This window comes from Mustela putorius, unplaced genomic scaffold, assembly GCF_011764305.1.
Source record: "Mustela putorius furo isolate JIRA1106 unplaced genomic scaffold, ASM1176430v1.1 tig00003858_pilon_pilon_pilon, whole genome shotgun sequence".
In the NCBI taxonomy this organism is placed as follows: domain Eukaryota; kingdom Metazoa; phylum Chordata; class Mammalia; order Carnivora; family Mustelidae; genus Mustela; species Mustela putorius.
Window position 1 is genome coordinate 7013990 of NW_025422010.1, and position 22325 is coordinate 7036314.

The window sequence follows — 22325 nt, forward strand, 5'->3', positions numbered from 1 at the left end:
TAAAAAACGTTAACTATCACCTGAGCTTTTAGCAAGTGGTAATTACTGATCACAGATCATCATAACAAATATAATAATAATGGAAAAGTTTGAAATCTTGAATTACCAAAACACGACACAGAGACATGAAGTCAGCAGATGCTGTTGGAGAAACAGTGCTGGTAGACTTGCTTGACACAGGGTTGCCACAAACCTTCAGTAAGGCAATAAAACAAGATATGTCTATAGTGGGTTAATACACCCATGGGCTGTGCACAGTGGTTTTGCTGGAATTCCAATAGAAAATAAAAAGACATCTTGGTAAACTTGTATTTTATATCTAGATTCTTTTTGTATCTGTCTTGTAGGTTTCATAACAATCATGATATAGTAGAATGACTGGTAACATGCACATGTTAAGGTTTTGAGCTGAAATTCACTGACTTGGGTGAACAAAACTATTGGAAAACACTGATTTAGAGGATATTTGCCCAGCTGTGCTACTTGGGGAGCTCCTCACAAGGCATGCTGGGAGGCCTGGGGTGGGACCTTCCTAGGCTGTTGGAACGGGTTTCCGGTGGGGAACTGGAATGGCATGGGGTTCTGGTTGCTGGTCCCTAAGCAGAGACTAGCCTGTGGATCACAGGTCAAACCAATGTCATGAGGAAGATCCCCAACATTTGTTCTAAACTAGCACCCCAAATAGTTCAACAATCTTCCACGGTTGGGGAATGAATGGATAAAGTGAGGCATAAAGAAGTGAAATCACGGGGTGCCTGTGTGGCTCAGTTGGTTAAGCGTCTGCCTTTGGCTCAGGTCATGATTCTAAAGTCCTGGGATCAAGTCCCATGTTGGGCTCCCTGCTCGGCAGAGAGCCTGCTTCTTCCTCTCCCTATGCCTGCTGTTCTGTCTGCTTGTGCTCTTTCTCTAGCTCTCTGTCAAATAAATAAAAATCTTAAAAAAAAAAAAAGAAGCGAAATTACTAACATCATGGAAATGGACTTAGAATATTCTTGATATCCCTTATATTTAGACTCTGTTTGAAAAGGCAACACTTAGCAAACTGAAAACAACCAAACCCTAGAGCTCCAAAAAGAAGGAAATCAGGAAATAAAGGGAGAAACATAACTACCATACTTTCCTTTAACGATGGATAAGACGTTATAATGATGCAATCTAAAATTAGATGTTTTCCTGCAATTTCATTGGCCTGACCCATGGATATCAGGTTGAATTGTGCATGAAGACTCTACTTCCAACACAGCACTCGAAAAGGAGCTATTTGATGATCACTATTTGATGATCACCAGGCTTTGTATGTACCCACATAAACAGTAAGCAACGAATATCCTGGGTATGATGAAAATAATCATTCACCAATGAGACAGGAGACATTTTTGCAAGCTAATGAAACCTGAAATGCCACACAAGCTTCACATCTCTTAGCTTTCTTAAACGGAGCTAGACATTTTGCATCTCAGACCATGTTTCTATTGTCAGGCAGTAGAACACCAGGACCAAATGAACAACCGGCTCGTTACTCACGGTGTGAACATACTGGACAATATGCATATGTATGTGTGTTTTGGAAGAGCGTGTGTGTGGAAGTGTCTGATTGCTTCCTGCATCTCCAGCAACGCCTGGCGCGTAGTGAGCTCTGAGGAAGCATTTGTTGCTTACCAGCTACAGTTGCCATCTGTGTGTGATACATCGTCTCTCAGAAACTTCTTTTTGTTTAGTTTTATTTTTATCAAAGTCGGATACACATACTTTAAAGGCAAATTGTTCTCTCATTTATGAAAACTGGCTTTCCTTTGCCAATTTTCCCCACCCATTTCTGGCTCTGAGGAGGCAGCCAATTTCAACTTTCTTAGTTTTTTTTTTTTTTTTTTAAATATTTATCTTACTCTTGTAATTTACATGTTTCCACTGCTACTGCTTGACTGTTCAGTTTCATTAGGGAAACATTAACATAAATGTTAACATTCCCTGCTTGCTGCCTCCTCCCCTCACATTGCCTTCTTCTTCTTCTTCTTTCTTTTAAGGAATTGATGTGTAACTGACATGAGACATTCATTATGTGTGAAACATAATGATTTGAAATTAGTATGTGTGCTGCAAAATCATCACCCCAGCATGTCTTGTTAATATCTGTCAATATACACTGTTACAAATTTTTTCCTTGTAATGAGAACTTTCAAGATTTACTCTGTTAGCAACTTTCAAGTATGCAAGGCAGTACTATTAACTATAGTCACTGTACTGCACATTACTTTTTGAGGACTTTTGTACCTCTCAACCTTCCACCCATTTTTCCAGCCTTCCAACTCCCACCTTTGGCAAGCACCAATCTGTTCCCTGTATCTATGAGTTGCATTTCTTTCTTTTTTTTTTTTTTTTAGATTTCGCATATAAGTGTGGTCATGCGGTATCTTTCTCTGTCTGACTTATTTTATTCGGCATAACGCCCTTAAGGTCCACCTATATTGTTGCAAATGGTAGGATTTCCTTTTATTTTACAGTGGAATTATATTCCATTGTATATATATTTTCTTGATCCATTCATCCATCCATGAACACTTAGGCTGCTTCCATGTCTTGGCTATTGTAAATAATGCTGCAACAAACACGGGGGGTGCAAAGATATTTTCATCACTCTTCATGCCCTCCCCCAAATCCCATAGTGTTTTATTCATTTTTTAAAAAAAGATTTTATTTGAGAGATAGAGACAGAGTGAAAGAGAGAGAGCATGAGACAAGGGAGCCTGATGCAGGTTTTGATCTGGGGACTCCAAGATCATGACCTGAGCCAAAGGCAGACACTTAAGTGATTGAGCCACCCAGGCACTGCTTATACAGTTTTCTTTAAGTTTAGTCCAGTATTTAACATTTACAATCATTATGATCAGGTAAATTCCTGTTATTTTTAAAAATCTATTTTTTTAAAAGATTTCATTAGTTTATTTGAGGGAGAGAGAGAAAGAGAGTGAGAGAGAGAGGACAAGGGGAAGGGCAGAGGGAGAGGGAGAAGCAGGCTCCTGAGTAGGGAGCCCGATGCCGGGTTCGATCCTAGGACTTCCAGATCATGACCTGAGCTGATTGACCTGAGCTGATGGCAGAGGCCTAATCAACTGAGCCACCCAGGCACCCAGGCACCCTGGTAAATTCTCTTTACAGCTGAGCTACATAACTGATCAGAATCACTTTTCCATTTCTGTAGGGGGTTATATTTCCTCTAGAGTGAGTAATCCTCTGTCTACTTTGGTTTTCTACATTCTCATCACTAATTCAAATCTATTTTCCACCCTCCTATTCCTACCATGGTAGGAATCACCTCTCAACACATTCAAACATTAGTATTATCAATTACGTTGTCTGCTTCTATCTGCTCTCTCTTTCAGCCTGGGACATGGGTATTGCTGGGCTCTCTCCCTTTGCTAGGAAATTCCTCATCCTAGGTATTGTTTTCACCTCTTTTCTTTTGGTCTTCGCCTCCCTCCATTTTATTACAGTCCCTTTGAAAACAAAAATTCAATTGTTATGTAACATTTCATCATTTAGGCATACATTACTTTTCCTAATCATTCTGATTTTTTTTCCATAGGAAATGTTAGAAGCAGTATTACTGGTTGACATGAATTAACTTTTAACTTTGTTATATATATATATATAATATATATATTTATTTATATATATATTTATTTATTTGACAGACAGAGATCACAAGCAGGAAGAGAGGCAGGCAGAGAGAGGGGGTGGGGGGAAGCAGGTTCCCTGCTGAGCAGAAAGCCCCATAGAGGGCTGATCTCAGCACTCTGAGATCATGACCTGAGCAGAAGGCAGAGGCTTAACCCATTGAGCCACCCAGATGCCCCTTAACTTTTCTTTTAAAGACTTTCTTTTAGAACAGTTTCTGGTTCAAAGCAAAATTGAGCAGTAAGTACAGGTGCATAGCCTCCCCCATTACTGATATCTTAACTAGATCGATGCATTTGTTACAAATGACACACCTAATTTGACCCATTTGGCTCACTCTGGTGGGGTGTTGTCTGTGGACTTTGGCAGATACATAACACATGTCCCCACCATCAAATATCATACAAAATAGTTTCACTGTCCTTAACATTCTCTGTGCTTTGCCTATTCATTTCTTCTTTCCCATTGCTGGCAACCACTATCCTTTTATTGACAGCAGTTTTTCGTTTATCAGAATGTCATATGGCTGAAGTCATACAGTGTGTAGTCTTTTCAGATTGGCTTTTTCACTTAACAATACACATTTAATTTCCTCCATGTCTTTTCATGACTTGATAGCTAATTTTTTTTTTTTTAGCACTGCACTGAATAATATTAATATTCCATTGTCTGGATGTCCCACAGTTTATTTATCATTCACCTACTTACTTCCAAATTTTGGCCATTATAAATAAAGCTGCTGTAAACATCTGTGCATCTGTGTGTAGGTATTTGTGTGGATGTAAGTTTTCAGATCCTTTGGGTAAAAATATCAAGGAGCATGATTGATCCCTTGTATATAGGATTCTCTACTTTCTGGCTGCTATGAATTTCTCTTTCTTGTTTTACTCTGTTTTGTAGAAAACATTGGTTTTTTTGTTTTGTTTTGTTTTTAGAAAGGTGCATTGTAAGTAAACTTGCAGAGAACTTGCATATCTAAAAATGCCTCCCTCACCATGTTTACTTGCTAGTTTGGCTGGATATAGAATTCTGTATTTAAAATATTTTTCTCTTACAGTGTTTTAGGCATGAAGTTGATTTTTAGTTTCCAGTGTTGCTTTCAAAAATTTTATTGCTGTTCTGATTCTTAATCCTTCATATGGAACCTGGTTTTATTTTTCCCCTCTGGAAGTTTATGGGCTCTCTTCTTGCTTTCAGGGTTCTGAAATTTCACAATGTGAGTCTTGATGCTGTGGGTCTAATTGCATCTATGTGTTAAGTTTTTCCTTTCTTTCATTTTAAGGTATCACCTATTGGATTCCTTCAATGCAGATACTTGATGTTTCAATCTTGAGAAAATTTATTACTTGATTTTTTTATTCCTTTCTTTTCTCTGTTCTTTTTAAGACACCTGATCATTCAGATGTTAGACTTCATTATTTTATTTTTCTTCTCTTATTTTCCTTCTTGTTTTACTTCTTGTGTGGTTTTTCTTGACTTTGTATCCCAAGCATTCCTTGCTTTAAGAAAACCCCACAATACATATATTGAGATATAACTCATAGTCATAAAATTTACCTTTTAAAACCATACAATTCAGTGTTTTTTCCCCCTAGTATATTCACAAGATTGTAAAACTGTTGCTTCTTTCCAATTCCCAAACATTTTCACCGACCCCAGAAGAAACTCTGTATCCATTAGAAGTTTCTTGCTCTTCCTTTCTCCTCCCAGCTTCTGGCAACAACGACTATTCTTTTTGTCTTTATGGATTTGCCTATTCTGGACATTTCATATGACTAGAATCATATAATATGTGGCCCTTACATCAGTATCTTTTACTTCATAATGTTTTCAAAGTTCATCCATGTATCATTACTTCATTCTTTCTGTTGTATTCCATATTTTACTTATCCGTCCACCTGATATGGGCGCTTGGATTATTTTCACTTTTTGGTTATTGTGAGTAACACTGCTATGACTGTTTCTGTACACATTTTGTGCAGATGCATGTTTTCATTCGTCTTGGGAATTGCTAGGTCATATGGTGACTCTGTTTAACTTTTGAGGAACTGCAGGGGCTGTACCATTTTTGCATGCTTACCAGTAATATAAAAAAGTCCCGATGCCTCCATATTCTCACCCACACTTGATATTTTGTTTGCCATTTGGTTATACCCTCCTAGTGTGTGTGTAAGTGGTATCTCATTGTGGTCTTGACTTGCATTTCCCTAATAACTAATGATATTGAGTCAAATTAATGATGTTTTATTGATTTTTTAAATAAGATTATTTGAGAGAGAGAAAGAGTGCACAAATTGGGGGGGAGGGGCAGAAGGAGAGGGAGAAACAGATTTTTGGCTGAGCACCGAAGCCCCAATGCAGGGCTCCATCACAGGCCCCTGAGATCATGACCTGAGCCAAAGACGGACACTTAAATGACTGAGCCACCCAAGTGCCCTTGATGTTGATTGATTTTTAAAGTCTACTATCAAACTCTTCATTTCCAACAGCTTTTTCCTTGGGTTGTCCTTTAGATACATATATAAAATATAAAACCATTCCACCTCTGTTTACTGGAGACATGTCTTTCTTTGCCTCTGAGAGCATATGAATGAGAATATTTTGAAATTTTCTTATTCTTGAATCATTCTTCCAAGTTTCTTTTTACATGTTTATTTTAGTGTCTTTCATTCTCTACATTTTTCCTTCAAACCGTCTAGACATTGTCTGACCTTCAAAGTGTACTGGGAGCTCTGTGCACACGAACAATACTGTTCAATGGTGTGGTCTTCCCTGGATGGGGTGGGGGGAGCTTGTGGCTGGAAAAGTTTCCTGGCAGGGGAGGGGGATTCCTAATCAAGTATCTTTGGATCTTTTCTTCTGGATGATTAGATTCTCCAGAAGTTTCCTCCACGTTTTTGCCCCAAGAGTCTAAGCTTCAGCTTGGCCCCTTGCATGGTGACAGCTGAGTGGGGAATCTCATCATGGAGCAAGCCAACGTTCACTTTATCTCCTTTATTTTCAGTTCCGCAATCCCTTCTTCAGCCACTCCCAGTTCAGACATCCTGATTTATACTCTGCAAAGAGCCAGGCAGGGCCCTCTGCGGGGACTCATGAGGGGTGGTCCTTCAGCTATGTAGAGTGTGGGAGGGAATGTAAGGGCTTAACTGCTCTTAAAAACTTTTTTAGCACTAAGATTACCCTCATTTCTAGATTCATGTTCATGTCTGTTATGTTCCTGTGTCTTTGGTAGTCTAATGGCATAAATCAGGGGCTTTTCTCATTTGCCTGCTGTTGCCGGAAGATACAACTTTCTTCAGGCTGCTACCTCATCTACAATTGATCTATCTGTCTGTTCTGGCTTCCAAAATTTTTTCTTCACTCCTACCATCTTTTTCTTTTTCTTTCTTTCTTTACATTTATTTATATATTTATTTAAAGATTTTATTTATTTATTCGACAGAGACACACACACAGGGAGAGAGGCAAGCACAAGACACACAAGTGGGAGAGGGGGAAGCAGGTTTCTGGCGCTGAGCAGGGAGACTGATTTGGGCTCCATCCCAGGACCCTGGGATCATGACCCCCCCCCACCCCAAGGCAGATGCTTAACACCTGAGACACCCAGGCGCCCCTACTTTTTTCTTTTTAGTTTGATTTCAGCCTAACGGGGTTTAAAGAGGTAGTGGAGGTTTAAGCACTCTTGGGTCAGGTTCGAAATATAGATAAAACTGAACAAGTATCCAATTCTCTGTGCACCTTGGGATCACAACATTGCACACATAGAATGCTTTGATATTAAAGAAAGCCTTCCTGTGGCTCCATTCTCGAAAAAAGACTTTCTCATCAGGCATTATCAGTCAGATTCAGTCTGCTCTTTTTTTGGACACCGAAACTTGTGATGTGGAAAACTCAATCAAGGGATAGCTTTTGTCTCGATAGCAAAATCACAGTTATAGGGACAGTTTGGTTTCCCCGGAAAGAGTATCATAATTTAGGTGTAAATGATATTCCGATTTATGAAATGGTGATCGTAGGCCCTACTACAGCTGTGTATTCTTTGGATTAACACAGATGTAGTGTCTTCAATAAACATTTACGGCTGACGGCTCTGTGGGCTCTGTATGAGGTCTTGAATTAGATGCCCATGGTGGTAGGGAAGTAGGGAGGGGAGAAGTACTTTTCCACTGTTAAGATAGTCCTTGAGAGTCCTTCTTTGTGTAAGGATGATTAAGTCTGAGATCTTGCTTCATCTCACCAAGAAACTAGAAGAAAAAGCACAGAAGGCTTGTCTTTTCATGGCCAGAGATGGAAAACCATTTCACCGATACCTCTGATTTCTGTCTTCCTCTTGGGGGGGGCGGGTCTTTGCTTCTGTGGAAGGCTGTCCCTCTAGATCTGCTGGGGGGTGTCATTCTTTCTCACTTCCTCTAGCATCTGCTATCCGCAATTACGGCTTTTCTCTCTTGCACCACGTATTTCTTCCTTTCTAGTCAATCATTCCCAGTAGGAATTCAGGTCCACTTCATTCTTTGGCCCCACGCTTTTGAGCACCTGTACCACGTGGTGTACTGAAACCAGCGCTGGTCCAAGTCAGCAGGGACCTGCTTGTTGCCACAGCCCTCTGGCACTTCCTGGTCACCATGGGGCTCGCTACATTCGATACAGTTCTTGGAAGCGGTCTCATCTTTGTGACCACTCTCTCCTACTATTCTTCTCGAGCTGCTCCGTCTTGCTCTCCTTTTCTATCCCCACTTGTTTATTCCTTAGTTTCTAAGTGGTGCGAGTGCTCAGACTCAGCCCTTTCTCTCTTCCCAGGTCATGGTTAAAACCTTGGTTTGAACCATTCCTCCGTGTTAGTGACCCCGGTTTTTCACCGCTGGCTCGTGCATACTCTTCCGGAGTTCCAGGTTCCAATGCTTACAAACTAATTGAAAATGCCACATGCATGTCTAATGGTCATCTTATTTTAACATGTGCAAAATGGAGCTCATTCTCCTGCCCCCTCATGGATTCCTTTTTCTGTCTTCCCCAACTCAGATAAGGGGACCACAGACCATCCACTGCTCAAGATAGGAACTTAGGAGGCCTCTCTTGTTCCTCTACTTCATGCTCCACATCTGGGATCACGTCCTGCCGCTTCTCCCTTCATAGGTACCTCGAATACTTGAATATTTCTGTCTCTGTTAACTGTACCCTGGGTCCAATGATTGCCGCCTTTTAGCTGGTTTTCTTCAGGAGCCTTATCTAAGTGATTTCCTGACTTCTACTACAAAGTGGCTGCACTAATCTTTAAAAAAATGTAAGTCCAATTATGTCATTCTGTTTCTCCAGGGATTTCCTTTTGCATTAGGAATAAAATTCCCACCTCCGTACCCTGACTTATGTGCTCTGCATGATCTGGTTTCTGCCTTCTTCTCTGAGTCTTCTTCTACTAATTCCCCGTTAACATGCACAACTGTCTCTGGCTTTCTCTCTCTTCCTTAAACACCAAGTTCATTCCTGCCCCAGGGCCTTTGCAACTGCCCTTTCCTCTGCCTTGACAGCATTCCCAGGCAGCTAGAAGCTAACATGAGTGAACGGCTAGGCATAAGGAGCAGGAGCTGAATGTAGGCTCCATGGGAGGAGGAAGCCAATTTTTCAAATTTCCTGTATCCAGTGTCTAGCTCAGTGAATGAGTGAGATAAAGTTATTTGAAACACAGTATCAAAAAAAGAAAGAAGAGATGGGGCAAAGCATTGAGAAGCATTTGGAAAGAAAGTGGGGGGCCCTTGCCCCCACCCCATCTCACTTCCCAACCCCAGAGTAGATTATCCACATGTGGGGACAGAGAGACAGAAGAGTAAGGAGAAGTGCCCCGCTTCCTGGCTGTACCTCAGGGACTTCAGCAAAACCCAGAAGGAGATAATTATGAGGTGATGCTGCACTTTGGAAACAGGGCCACAGACAGCCTTGTATGTCAGGAAAGTTAGAGTCAACAGATCTGAGGGAAGAGGCAGCCATGCATGAGAAAAGTCTCTTGAGGGAACCCGGGAGTAGGTAGTCTCCACACCCGAAGTCACAGCATCACATTTGTTCACAGTAACATGGACAAAACCCCAATAATGGGGGTTGCTGATTGGACAGTGGTGTGAGGCTGGCTCTCCTGGCTTTTTGAGAACACTTTGTGCCACTTCTTTCCAGTCCCATTCAGTGACATCATATTGGGAGTTTGGGATTGGCTATGGTGGGAGTATTTATATCATGGGAAATAGCAAATGCTAGAAATCAGGACTTTTCCTATTTCTCTTCCCTGGACATCCTGGTTTACCAGTACAGCACTGAGAACAAGCCAGTAAATGACTCAGAAATTCACTCAATCTGAGTGACGTCTCCAAACAGAAATTTGCTTGGGTTGTAGGAAAATACCTGTTATTCTCTGCATGCTTGTGATCGTAATCTATTTTTCATTTTTTTTGTTTTCATGCTGAGAATTGTCTTAGGTGGGGGCCCCAGGGGCAGACCCTGAGAAAGAGATTTGGATGCAAGTGATTTGCTAAGGCAGTCCTCCCAGGAGAAGATAGTTAGAGAGTAGGGAATATAAGGTAGGAGGAACCCAAGCCAGGTTGGATTTCAGGTGATGTTTCAGCTTTGGCCTGATCCCAAGGGAAGCCATGGAGCCTATGTTATACTACAGTCTTGATCCTGCCTCGAGGTATGTGTGTGGGGGGCGCTCTCCCACACCTTGGTGATCAGCCACTGACCACAGGCTGCTCAAGGGACCCCAAACTCCCAATTACTTCCACCAATCAGCACATCTAGTTGAAGCCATTCCAGTAGCCCAAAGGTTATCTTCTGAAAAAGGTCACAGACGTAGAAGCTGGGGACAGTTTTATATCCTGAGGATACAGGGCAGCAGAGCACCTCCTCCTGGGTAGCATTCAGAAGATGCGACTGGTTTATTCATACTCCTTGCTTCTTGGCCCATTATCATCACTGGTCTATAGAAGGTCCCTATCTCATTTTATTTTTCCTGCTTTATCCCCTGACCCACACATTTCTGTGTGTCCCCACAGTTACCCACATTAATGCATTGGGTGAAGATCACTACCAATTACAATACGTGGACGTGTAGGCATGCTTGAAGAATTCAGGTTTACCCAGAGCACTTGTGTGTGTGTGTGTGTGTGTGTGTGTGTGCTGGGGAGGGGGAGTTACAGTAGTTCATGTAGGTTTTTGCTTGTAGCAAGGGACCACGTCGGTGCAGAGGGGAGAAGGAGAAAGGCAGAGACCCACTCCCTAGGGATACAGGAAATATATCCTCCTGTAAAGGAAGGCACGGGGGACTCCAGGACAGGCCTGGGCAGTCGGCATCATGGTAGGAGTGCAGGGTATGGCATACTTTGGCAGAATTCTGGCAGCTGTCAAGAGCAGAGTACCCCGCAATGTGGGCATGGAAGAGGAAAATGGCAGTGCTCTCTGTGGAAGCCAGGATGGCTCTGATTCACGTTAAGAGTTGTTCTTCCTAGTGGCAGCACTTTTAGCTTACAGCAGGCAGCTGCACGAAAGCAGGGTTGGAAAGACATTGGGAAGGTTTCCAGTCGCGGGCTCCATAGCACTACTGCCTGAGTGACTACACAGTCTTAGGAATCAAATCAGAATCCCAGGAGGAGATCAGGAAGAACTGGACCCCAGGAATGAAACAGATATCCAGTTCACTCTTAGTAGAGTGGTTCCCAGGATGACTAGTGGCAAAGAACACACAAGAGCGGGAGGGAATGCCACACGTGGGAGCTTAATTCTATTCTTTAAGAGATAGTTTATCATGTTAGCAAGAAGACTCAATTCAAAGCCTGCTCAGTGGTAGCTCTGGTCTACCATCCACCTCTGATGGGTGGGCTTGGCTTCCTGTCTGCCTTGCTTGTGGGCGTGGTGCCCCCTCCACCTGGGGGGCTCTGACTTGCACACCCTTACTGTGTGACTCCTTCCTTCTGCCGTGCCTAATTGGGTTGGATGGAGCCTTAACTTCGGATGAATGGATGACAAAGTCAAGAATTAGTATCAAGAACCTATCAAGAAAGTATCAAGAAGAAGCCAGTATGCAAAGAGAAAAGAACATAACTGATGCTCAGAGAGGATCACAGGTAAGACCAGACAGAGACTGCTGAGGGCTCCTCAAAGGTCATTTCCAGGACCTGTTGGAGGCCCAGCTGTGATTTTGGCTTGGGGGTCCAGGAGACAGACCATCATCTTCTCTATTTGGGGACTTCCTCCCCATTTGGAACAGCCTCCCAAGACTTTTCTAGGTTGGGCCTGGTGCTCCCCTTGTGTATTCCCCCCAAATAGTCTATGTTTTCCACCAGACTCAGAACTCCTTAAAAGGGCCTAAATTCATCTTCTGAAGCTCGACTGTGTCTTGAGCTTGGCAATACGAAGAGCTCAAACAGAGTTTTAAAACAGAGTGCTCGACGGAATACGTGGCCCCCGGATGTCCCAGGATGAGGACAAAACGTATCCATCACTTTTGATAATGAGCAGCTCACCGGCGTCTTTGACAGATGACACTGTTGGCCACATGGTAAAGGAAGCCAGAAAGCAGAGTGGTCAGGAGGGGTGTGAGAAAAGGGGGAGCAAACTGAGGAACACTTTCAAGAAATTTGGTTGTATGGGAAAGAGAAGGTCGTACCCGGGTGAGGGGGAAGGGTAAATGACACAGAGATGGGCCGGAGGTGCGGCCAGCTTGGGAGAACATGGGCCTTCAGAGCAAAGCCTGGCTGCCCAGCAGCAAAATTTGAAAATGATAGATTTCTGGACATGGGAGTCTGGATGTCACAACCTTGGCATTGAGGCAGAAGGGAATGGCAGACCCAGAACCGGACTTCAGACAAATCTTATAGGGCCGGTCAACCCAGCCAAAACAACGCTCCACAGCACTATACATATATAGTTTTCTCTTTTTTCTTTTTTTTTAAAGAAATAGTTCTGTGTAATCCTGAGTCTTTGACAGAGTATTTAAGTGTGTCTTCAAAAAGCTTGAGGCTCTGAGACAGTCACCCATGCTTGGCACTGCTGGGAATCTCATAGGAATGGAACTAGTTCTGGGGGGGGGGGGGGAGCCCTGAGCAGGCTAAGAAGCCAGGCAAAGGCAGTGGAGATGAGAGGCTGGTCCCATGGGGGGAAGGGGGAGGGGACCCAGAGAAGGTTCCGAGGCAGTGGCAGTTGCTGGGAATCAGTTGATGGGCGGGGCAGCCGTTGGAACCCCAAAGGCAGTTGGAAGAGTCGGGTTCCATACAGCAGTCTGTGCCGAGCAGCTGCTGTGGGTGGGTCACCCGCTGGAAGTGTTGGCACAGGGACTGCCACCCACACGGGGAGGGTTGACTTCCCTCTGTGTCTTTGGGCCACAGTTTGGGGTTGCAAGGGTCTGAGAAGGAGCAGGACTCTGGGGGCCCAGAGCGCTTCTGCCACATTTGCAAGCTTGGGAGGAAATCTGTCCTAGTCGGGCAACAAGCAGGGGAAGGGTTGGGTGAAGACTTCAGAGGACAACTCTGCCCTCCTCTTTCCCCTTTCATGGTCAGGCTGGCCCTCTGTGCCTAGAGCACACCACCGGTCAGTGGAGTGAAAGGGCCAGTTTGAGAGAGATTTTTGGCTTGGGCAGCAGCATCTGTTGGGTGTGTTGGACTATAGCATTGACCTCTACTCCCTAGAAGGCTGGCCAAGAGTGCAATCCAGCAAAGGGAGTTGGGGTTCAAATCCACTGTTCCCCAATTCTCACATCGCCATGTTCTTGCCATTTCTCAGTGGGGGCATAGCTACTGCCTTCCTTGGTTGTTTCCGACTCCAATCTACTCTCCTTAAAGCAATTTTAAAACTTAATTAAAAAAACACAAAAAAATTAAACAAAAGCCAAGGAAGAACAGTCCTGGGATTCCTTATCAAATCTCTGTAATGCTCTCTTTGGCTTATGGGGTCTTGTCCCCAGCTTTGGTATGTTATTACGGTCTGGGGCCGCATGTGTTGATGGAGCCACCCCTTTGCTCCTCCCTCAGACTTCACAGCCTCCTGCCTTATCCTGGAAATTTTCCTACCTCTCTCTGGGGCTCCTCCCCCTTTATCTGGGTAAAGCAAAACCTACACTTCCTTACAAGGTTTCCTCCCCGCTCTCCTGGGAGTCTCGGTCTCTGTGTCCTGTTCATTCCCTCACAGACCCTCTCACACAGGGCACAACATAGGTGCTCAGCGTCGGTCTACCCGGAGGCAGTGGCCGTCGTGGCGGGTTTCTCACCCAGCACCCTGCACCTGGCACTGGGCACTTAGCACAGAGTGTGCAGGGTGCCTGTCTGATGAGAGAGCACATGGCTTCTCTGGTTTCCCTCTGCCAGGAGGAAGGCTCCACTGATGTGTGAGTCATGGGCTTACAAGTTTTGACAGCTTTGATTTTTACTGTCTGAATCTGCAGCCTCTCAATCAGGGTTTCAAGGTGTGCGGGCATTTCTTCTTCCCAGTGGGGCCCAGCAGAATCCTTCCCATCCTCTGAACGAGCTAGCTCTTCTCCATCATGTCTTCTGGCTGTGCCTTTTCCAAATCGAGCCCCCCTCCCCCAACCTTCTTGTGACAAGTCTTTTGCTGCCAAAATGTGCTATCTTCTTCCTGAATTATTTTCAGGATTGGTTTCAAAACCATTCACTTTGGTCACTCCATCATGTATCGATAACGGTTTCTGTGATTGTGTGCCTTGTCTGTCTTCCCTCAAGTACTTAAAACTTGAACTTATAAAAGGCAAAGACTATGAATTTAGTACTTTCCACTGTGCCTTTGAAAGCATGTTCATAGTTTCCTACGAGAATGTAAGAACTTGTGGTTTCCTGAAGGCTGTGATTTTTAACTGTTTTGACCACCCTTGTATCTTTGGGGCCTTGAGGCATGCCTGGGGCTCTAATAAATGTTAGTTGAATGAGTTAATCTTTTAAAGTGTGGTGGGGAGAATATCCTTAGTCCACAAAATGTTCATATTTTGTAATAATAAAAATAAACATGGACGTAACAGTCCATCCTTTTGAGTTATTTTGAATGTTACTTCAACCCATTGGCTAATTTCTGTCGTGTTGAATCCAACCAAATCTGCTCACAGGGTTGATTTTCCACTTCCCATCAAAGCAAGCAATGAAAGAGGAACATTTTGGTTGTAGAAAATGTGCTTTACAGTGTTGGGGGCACAATGCTTGTGCAGAATAGCATAGAGTGAACAGAATTTGGAAGAGGGGAGGAAGTGGGATCCATAAGGAAACTGCCCTGGTCTGTGAGTCAGGACACATGTCCCAGACTGAGTTTCATGATTCACCAGCTGTCTGACTTTGGACCAAGAACATAACTTCTCTGGTACTTGCTTGCCTCATAGAGATGAAGGGGTTATATTAGGTTCTCATTTCAACATGGGGGGTTTGTTTCTGGGTCATATAAACTGCTCCCCAAGGTCACTCTAAATGCAGTGGGAAAAGTTCTGGACAGGGATCCAGGGGACCCTTGAGATCCTGGGGTGACAATAAGACATACCAGGACCTTAAATAAGTGTAACCTCAGGTACTTATAGGAACATGATGCAGATAAGACATGAAGTTAGCCCTTGCTAACCTTAAAATTGAATTGTTGTGCCTATAAAGTTGATGGGCAGGGAACTTCGCCTTGAGGTCCAACCAGGGGGTAGCCAGAATGCAGCCTCCAAAGATTTCAGAGAGAGGATAGGTGTGCAGAATGGCCTGTGGTTAATTAAAACAATCACAAAAGAAGGGCGGCAGGAAGTAGGAAGAATATGGTATTTTAAATTTAATTCTTTACTCTGACAGGCCACAACCCAATTTCATCATGAAGTGTGTGGTATTGGAGTCCTTACTTGCCCAATTCACTCAGACATGACACACAGGACCTCCTTTTCTGTAGAATAAGAGAGTTGGAATAGATGGCCCTTGGACTCCCTTTCAACTCTACTCACCTGTGATTTAATTTTGTCTTCCTGAAATCCTAGCTCGCGATCTGTTTTGACCTGATCTTACCCTCTTTGGTGCGGTGGCCTGATACTCTGTTGGTGGAAGGGTCTGCAGAGCACAAAAGGCGGCAAACCACTATAAAACTCCTGTTTGTGTGGAAGTTGTTGGGGAGCTCTGTCCTCTCTTGACCCGGGGGGTTCCTTTACCAGGGACGGTTCAGAGAGTTATCGTTGTGCCTGCAGGGTACTTGTCTTGTTACTGATAAGACCCACTGGCAGATACGATGTCCAAGAGGTTCCCAAGCTTGCTCGGCCCACAGATCCCCCTTTCGTGCACGCTGAAAAGCATCCTCACATAACATCTGCCGTTCCCATTGAACAACTGACTCCAGGTTCTGCCTCTGTTCCTTCCTTCCTTCTGGTGAGATTAAAGTATGTCACAAGAGGGTAAACGTTTCCTCTTTTTCTTTGCACGGCCAAGATTGAGGGATGATTTTCGTGACCATGCTCACTTAATTTACCGACCCCACACTTCTCTTAGCCATTCTATTAATGGTAACCATTACGGCCATTTGGCATAACCATAACATGGGAGTGAGGGGTGGGGCACGCATCCACTCCAGGGCTGGGGGGAGGCGGGAGGGCTCAACGGCTCCAAAGGGCACAAGGAGTACAAATGGGAGATGGGGAGGGTTCCCAAAGGGGGGGGGGAGTTTGGGCAAAGTGGTTACATCCCTAGTTATGGAAGGAAGGAAGCTGACGTCTCTTCCCAAACCCCACTTTGTTCGCCCCCTCCCACCTGCTTTTCTCAGGAATGGGGGATGCTCTTGGAGAGACTACGTTACTGGAGGTTATAGTTGCTCTGATGTCTACTGAGGGAGGCCGAGGTGCTCAAGAGTTCAGGCATCGGTGCTTAACATCCTTCTGTTATTTTCCCATGAGTTCCTTCAGGGGATGGCTTTGTTCTCTCAGCTCCCAAAGCGTTTGCCAAGATACCACAAACCATGTGACAGAACATTCTTTGCAACTGGGGTCAAAGTATTTTCTCATAAATGTCTTAAGAACAGGCTTGGTGCCATTTTGTGTCCTGAAGACTGCCCGGTGATGTCAGAGACCCCGGGGTTTAAACTGAGGTCTCTGTTCTCACAGTTGCATAACCGAGGCTTCAGCATTTCACGTCTCTTTCCCTACTGGTAGGAAGAGGGTGATCCCATCAGTCTTTGACCTTAAAGAGGGTTTTGTGGGGATCAAATGAGATAATGCCTGGGAGAGTGCCTTCATAAAAACCAACAGTTACAACATGGAGACATGTCCCATATGTGACAATGTGAACTAATCTATAAACGGTACCCTCTCACATGTCTGTGTAAGGGAGTGAACTTGTTTGTGTTTTAAATGTTTTGTCGGGGGACACCTGGGTGGCTCAGTTGGTTAAGCAGCTGCCTTCGGCTCAGGTCATGATCCCAGCGTCCTGGGATCGAGTCCCATATTCGGGCTCCTTGCCCCGCAGGGAGCCTGCTTCTCCCTCTGACTCTGCCTGCCACTCTGTCTGCCTGTGCTCGCTCTCGCTCTCTCTCTCTCTGACAAATAAATAAATAAAATCTTTAAAAAAAAATGTTCTGTCCGTTTTATAAAGCCCACATCTAGGTTCAGTCAAGATGTCTCTCCTTTTTGCTGCCTGAATAAGTTACCACATCATGATTCTGCGCAAGGCACAGAGTAGCCCCCGTGGGATAGAGAGAGCCCCTGGGGATGACTGGGGACCCTCAAAGACTTCTTGTCTGGGGGATCTGGTGGGTAGAGATAGGGGCCCAACAAGATCTAGAATGTGGCAGGCCAAGAAGTCACACATCTGCTTTTTGACCTCCTCACTCATTGTTGGAGTCCCGCTGAGGTGGGTACACCACTTCTAAGAAGAGATGTGTATTCCAGAAACCTCAGTCAACTTCTCCACTTTGAGTGTTTAAAAACCTGTTTTCTAGAAGCAAACAATTAACAGTTCATCTTGGTAAGGGACTCTAAAGGATCCCACAGCACCAGTCTGACATGAGGTGGTAGGGTGGGGGTTCGGTAAGTCAGAGGTTGTGACTCTGTGACCTTCTGTGGGATGGGGTTGCAGTTCTGGCGCACAGACTCCTGGGGTCTGTGCTAGTAAGAGCAGAGTCAATATTCCTTGAACTGAACTGAAAAGGACAGTTTTAAAAATCTTACCTTTCATCCTTCATCTTACAAGGAGAGGAATTTTGTGGTCAAGGTGTCTGTATTTTGGGAACTGTGATCTAGAAATAAAGCCTGTCTACCCTTTTGCCCAACTTGCTCCTCATCCTTCTAAAAAACAAAGGGGGGAAATTCTTAACTTCCTAAGGAAAACATTACTTGAAATATTAGCCTGAATGATATTCAGATCCACAGCCAATTTCGGGAAAATCCTTTAATGTTTCTTAAAAGAGAGAGACAGAATAGATCCCTGTTTTGACTGTGTATTTCTGTGCAAATGAACTCCCATAATTCCTACTGTAGGAAAGTCACTATCCCCCTTGGCACGGGGAAGTGTGGGTACCTAAACAACCTAAGCCACAGGGAATGTGGGGGGCTTCAGATTGTAAATCCGTACTTCATTCATCCGCTCTGGCCCACCCAGATGATTTGGTTGGCTCACACAATCTTTAAAGAAAGTTCAGATCGGGGAAAGATGTTTAAACATCGGGGCGTGCCACACAAAGGTTGATGTTTCTGCTTCCCTAGAAAAATCCAGAAGACCGGGCAGCCTTGGGCATGTATGTGCACAGGACAGAAAGGGGCCTTTGTGCGGTGATGGCCGCCAGGGGACGCTGCTGATGGGGTTAGGTTGGTCTCCTTTGGGCCCCTGGGCTGGCCCTGAGATTACTGGAACTTGTGATTCTTGCTGCTGGGGTCTTCACAGGAAGAAGGGAGGGTAAACCCAGAGCAAGTCATCAAAGGTTTTAAACACGGAACGTTTGGGTGGAGCGCCCAGGCAAGAAGCAAGAGTTAGCTACGACAGGGAGGGAAATCTGCACTTTAAAAACTTGACTTTTCTTTGTTGATTTTCTACATTTACTCATGCTATCGAAGTCCTTTAAAAGATCTCAGTCTTTTCACATAGGCTGAGGAGGGGGTGAGGTGGGGGGGGGGGCAAAATGCCCTGAGTTGGAGGGGAAGAAAGCCTTCGCTTGGCCATCCAGCCCAAGGCGATGCCGTATGTGACCTCCTTGCTCCCTGGCACCGGAGACGGGAGGGTCCTCTTCACTTAGTTTTGGGGGTGAGTGTTGCTTTATTCTCATTTGTCAGAGAGAAAAGCTGGTTGGTGGAGATAGGGCAAGAGAGGGGTATAAAAGAAAGAAAACCCATACGGAGGAAAGGAAAGCGCATATGGATGGAGATGAGAAGTTCCTTTTTTCTTATTCTTACTAAAGTTTGGAGGGTTTTTCTTTGTGTGTGTGTGTGTGTGTGTGTGTGTGTGTGTGGAGACGTTGCTGGGTTGCAAGCCCTAAAAGGTGATTCATAACTTTTTAGGAGAGAAGGGATTCACAGTATATCTTGGGCATTCACTTCTCACTTATTCGGGTATCATGGTTTAATATTGCTGTTCAGGAGGAAGGTTGAAATAATTTTATAGGTCACGATTTGGCTGAGGCCCAGATGGGGGTATTTAGTGGGTGCTGCTGTATCCTCGCTCAGGCTTGGGTCCATTGGTTAATGGGTACTAGCGTTTCCCCCCCCCCCCCCCCCGGCAAACACCCCCCCTCCCCCGTGTGCTGGCTCAGTCCTCTCACTCAGGGACACTTCCTGTCAGAGAAGCCCAAAGCCACCCTCTGTCGCCTCCCTCTGTGCCTGCTGCCCACCCTCAGGTCAGACCTGGTATGTTCTTGCTTCTGAAGGACAGACATCCATTCTGCGACGATGAACAATCTGGCTCTTCCTGAGGTTCTGAGGAGATATGAAGGGACTCCATCCCATTGGGCACCCTTTCTCGGTCTTGCTCTTTCTTAAATCCCCATCACGCCTCTTTCTTCTAGGTCTTCTTCTCTCCGAATGTTTTCTCCATTCCAAAGCCTACTCCCTTTTCTTTCCTGTCTGACTTCTTGAAATCTCCTTAGCTTGCCTTCTTGTCAGGAGAAACAACAGAAAAATTTCCTAAACCCCCAACTGCCTGTTCTCTTCAACAGACCCCTTGGGTTTGGAGTTGGAAGGGTTTAGCTCCTCATAGTGAGGGGAAGCGACTTTTAATTATTACTTGTGAAGGGATGATCTGACTGCTAGCTTTCGAGTGTCCTCTAGGCATGGACCCCAAAGGGGAGACTTGCATTTTGAGCAAAAATAAAGCCTAACCCTGTATTTCTGTTTATAACCAAGAAGTAAAAAATAGGGTAATAAAAAAAAAAAATCAAGCCTTGTTTTTAATGTAAGACCACAACTAACTTACCTTTTGTGGAGGGATCCCTGGTGCATCTTGCATGGATGGTGGGTTTTGTGCGTGTGGCCCTGAGCTGAGGGAATGGGTAGGCTGGAAGGCTCTGCATTAGGGGTGGGAAGGGGAGACTCTGGAGCCCAACAGGCCTGGGTGCCGAGGGGATGGGAAAGGACCCGGAATGTAGGTCACCCCTGTTGTGGACTCTTAGATTTCTGTCAGGATTGGGACAGACACCCATATTCCACGAACATAGCTGAATAATTTGTAGACTCCATATTGCTCACCAATGCTTTTGTGCAAGTTGGCTCTTTCGGGGTAACTTGGAGAAAATGTGAAGTTTCGTGACTTCGGTGGGTGGGGTGTGGGAGGCATGGTGGACCCCAGGGGACGGAGAGCTTTGGGCATCCATGAAGTAGGGACTTGTCTGGGAGTCTCCACAGGTGTTTGGAGGCTTAGGTTTCCCGTGGCCGCGTTGAAGGGGGTGGCAGGGCTTGGGCTTGAGCTTTAGCTGCCCAAGCCTGCCCTGGGCCCGGTTCCGCCCCACGGGCTGTGCTGCCTGGGCTGCCCCCTTCCTCTGTCTGCAAACCAGAAGTAAAGGTGGGATCTGTGTACCCCACAGGGTTGTTGTGAACAGCAAAGGAGACGGTGAGGGCAAGGTGCTGCTTTTTAAAAGAGTCCCAAGTGGCTACGCAAAGTGTACTTGTTGTGCGTGGGACCCGCATGAATAGAGTAGTGTGATATTGAGGTGGTTTAGGGCACCATGAACGACCTACTTGTGAGCCAGCTGAGCTCAGGCCTCTTTGACTATACATACACTCTGAATCCCCACCCTGCCTCCCGAACGCCCCCCTGATTCCATCCTGTCTCAGTCAGCCCTCGCCCCTTGACAGTGGCCAGAGGATATTGGGACATGCACACCTCACCCCCTTACTAGAGGGTATTTCACTGGAAACCTGGCTGTGAACTCCAGGTAGTGCGTTCACCTCTCTGGTTCTGCCCGCCGCCTCCCGCCTTGAACTTGGCCCCTCCGCTGAGTGCTTTTGCATTTGCCCTCTTCACGTTCTGGAAGGCCGTTCCTCTTCTTCCCAAAGGGTCAAGCTCTCCCAAAGGGTCAAGCTCTTGTACCACCTCTAACAAAAAGTGAAAATAATTATCCTACCTGTGTATTTAGGTCCTGCATGCAAAAGTGACTTGGGAATCATAAAAAGCGGCCTTTGGCCGCCAAGACCCGAAATAAACGTGTGTTGTACATTTCAGAGGTCAGACAGGCGTGCCCTTGACGTCTGAGCCTTTTGGCTCTGCTCCCTGCGGCAGGAATCTTGGCGCTCTCACCAGCCCTCTCTGTCGTCACTCCACGCAGCCCCTCCCCTGGACGTGGCATGAGTCGTGGTCGTGGTGTATCTGCTGATTTCTCTGCGGTGGGCTTTGTGCCTGGAGGGTCTGAGGAGGACGCTGATCCCCTAAACCAAGCCCCAATTCCCGACCTGGGCTTAAGAGCTCTGCATGGTCTGGTTTGTGCCTGACTCTTTGAGCTCAACTCAGACTCTTCTTCTCCTGGGTTACCTGCTCCTTTGGCCTTTGTCCTGTACGTGGGACATGCCAACCTTGTTCCTGTGCTTGGGAAAGCTCTTCGCCCAGACCATTCCCCTTGTGGCATGAGATGCGCCTCAGAGGAGAGATGGTGTTCAGCTCCACCTCTCCCCCCATCCCTGTCTTTGAGAGTGGTGCGGACACTGTCCACCACACCACCCTTCATCATCTCCACTTCGACTCCTCTTACTTGTCTGCTCTTGGCCCTGTCTTCCCCATGGGGTGGGATGCTCAGTGAGGTCTAGCTGAGTTCACTCCCATGGTGCCTGAAGCCATGCCTGGCATGTGGTCACGCTGTAAACCATGCTGGAAAAATGTTTTGTTTTTCCAACTATAGATTGTAAGCTCCTGAGCACTGGAACAACTTGCCCTTCCTTTGACTCTTTCTCCAAAGTGCCTGGCACATAAGAAGTGCCAGCTGAGCTCTGATTCCTAGGTTGTCGAGTGTGGTTGACTATCATTTAGGGAACAGTGATTGGAGAGGAAGGCATCTGGAGTAACAAGTTTCCATGTGGCGCTGTGAATTTGCTCTCACACGCTGTCGTGTGACATGGGACAAGCTTTGATTTGGATTCTAGTTCCACTGCTACCACTAACCAGCCACGCGTCCTTGGGCAAGTACTTTCACGTGTTCTCCGAGGGAGCGAGTTCCCTAGACACCCTCAGCTCTCACACTTGGGAATATGGGCA

The 22325-nt window shown here is 45.5% G+C and overlaps 1 pseudogene; it reads right to left on the reverse strand.

Annotated features, from left to right (window-relative positions):
• LOC101679223 overlaps positions 1-21752 on the reverse strand; it is a 33489-nt pseudogene extending 11737 nt beyond the window's left edge.
• Between the last annotated feature and the right edge of the window lie 573 nt (positions 21753-22325).